Raw genomic sequence first — 2,099 nt, forward strand, 5'->3', positions numbered from 1 at the left:
TATATATATATATATATATATATATATATATATATATATATATATATATATATATAAAAGATTAGGTTCCATGGAAAATAAATGTTTAGGGCATCAAGTTAGGAACCAATTATCAATTTACACTTGCCAATTGTAGAAGTTATTGAAAGTACCAAAGTCGTTTGGGTTAAATTTAAAAAATTTGTCCATGTGGTTTTCTTAAAATTATATGTTTTGTCCAACCGTATTTTTTTAGATCTGGCAACCAAACCCTCTTCTTCCCTTCGGTTTCATTTTCCCTTCCCAGTTCATCATCCTCGTCCATGAAAAACAAACCCAAAAAAAAATATACGATTATGAACATTTATAAAATCAAAATACTCTGAGGGAAAAGGTTGGCTCCCACCACCACCTTTTACCAAATACAACCTCCAAAGGTAAATCTAGAAACCATTTCATTTTCATTGTGAATCTCCATATCGGAATTCCAAATTCAAATCACATATCTCAAATCCAACACCCACCCATTACACTGACTGTGTTGTGCATCTCTATCTTCATCTTTAATCTTCGTTTTAGCAATGATTTCTGAAAGAACACACATACACACTAGATTTTCAAAAATTGATCTTCAAGAAAACACATGAAGACACACATATATCAGATGAAGAAACACTATTAATTGTGTTCATCTTTCAGAAATTCCAGTGAAAATAGGAATCCCAAAATCGATATTTGTAGTAAACTAAGAAAAACCGAAGCCCTGATTTTTTGAAATTGATATGCAAGAAGGAATTGATCTGGTGGTGATCGATGTTCTGTAACTATTATCATTTTTCAGAGTAATGATTTTTGATCTAGTGTTTCGATGTGGTTAGCATCTACAGTTTTTCAAACGCGGGTGTAGGGAGTTTAAAGGAAGTTGTGTGTGGTGGTGCAGGTATGTGAACATAGAGATGTAGGGGAAGATGGTTGAGTATTTGTCGGTGCTGCATAACACAGTGGTGGTTCCGACGACTGTGTTTGGTTGTCCGGTGTTTGTCTTCAAAGTGATGCAGGGTGTATAGAAATATCAATCTGGAATGGTTTTGGCTAGGTGTGAAACCGTTTCGTTTTATTACTTTTTATGATTTTCGAATCAATGAAGGTTCCTAGACGGTGGATTTCATGGATGGTGGCTTTAATGTTTGATTTGAATTTAGCCGACTGTTTTTGATGAAGTCTCGTTTTTATTCTTTTTATTTTGATTTCAATTGTTTCTTTTAGTCAAATGTTATTGATTTTCAAGGATAGTGGCATTAATGCCTTTTTCTTATGTTAAATGTTATGTTTAAAGAATCCAAATCAATTTTTAAGTAGAGATGATTTCCAAGTAATAAATCAAAATTGACCTTTGACCATTCTAAATTTAAGCTTTCCTCTTAGATTGATAATCTAACAACGTAAATTTGAAAAATAAAATTTTCATTTTTAAAATACATAAAAAAATTCATAATGTATTCCTCAAAAACATAATGGTTCAAGTGTCAACACAAGTCCACATAAAAATATCACTATCCTAGAATCCACATGGTCTCGAAATTGGTGTGTACAATCAAGTCGACACCTTCGTGCGATCCTAAGAAGTACTTGAAACACATATCACACCACACGGTAAGCATAGAGCTTAGTGAGTTCCCCAAAATACCGCATCCACAAATAATAAGCCTCTTATGGCTATAACTCGACAAAGACCCTCCGGTCTCATGCATCTCGGTGAGGACCCTCCGGTCTCACGGCTCGGCGTGGACCCTCCGGTCATGTGTCTCAGTGAAGACCCTCTGGTCTCATAGCTCGGGTCGGACACTCTGGTCCTGTATCTCAGTGAAGACCCTCCAGTCTCACAACTCGGTTTGGACCCTCCAGTCCGATCTCAATAAAACATAGAATAACATAGCATATATCATAAAGACAGAAATACACAATATCACATAACTCAATATAAACACGTAGGACCCTCCTGTCAATAACTCAAATAAGACCCTCCCGGTCACTCAGTATTACCACCCAGGTATGTATAGTGAGAAGACTCACCTCGTAAGAAATCGGATAATCTCGAACTCAAATCACCAGTCTAGCCT

General features: G+C 35.6%; 1 long non-coding RNA gene across 1 annotated transcript; it reads left to right on the forward strand.

Annotated features, from left to right (window-relative positions):
* The first annotated feature begins 225 nt into the window (after positions 1–225).
* LOC145072804 (uncharacterized) lies at positions 226–1,244 on the forward strand. The gene is made up of 2 exons (XR_013691153.1): positions 226–416; positions 920–1,244. It is a non-coding gene; the product is annotated as an uncharacterized LOC145072804 (long non-coding RNA).
* The last annotated feature ends 855 nt before the right edge of the window (positions 1,245–2,099 follow it).

Source organism: Lactuca serriola, chromosome 1 (assembly GCF_051521515.1).
Source record: "Lactuca serriola cultivar US96UC23 chromosome 1, Lser_US96UC23_V15, whole genome shotgun sequence".
Lineage (NCBI taxonomy): Eukaryota > Viridiplantae > Streptophyta > Magnoliopsida > Asterales > Asteraceae > Lactuca > Lactuca serriola.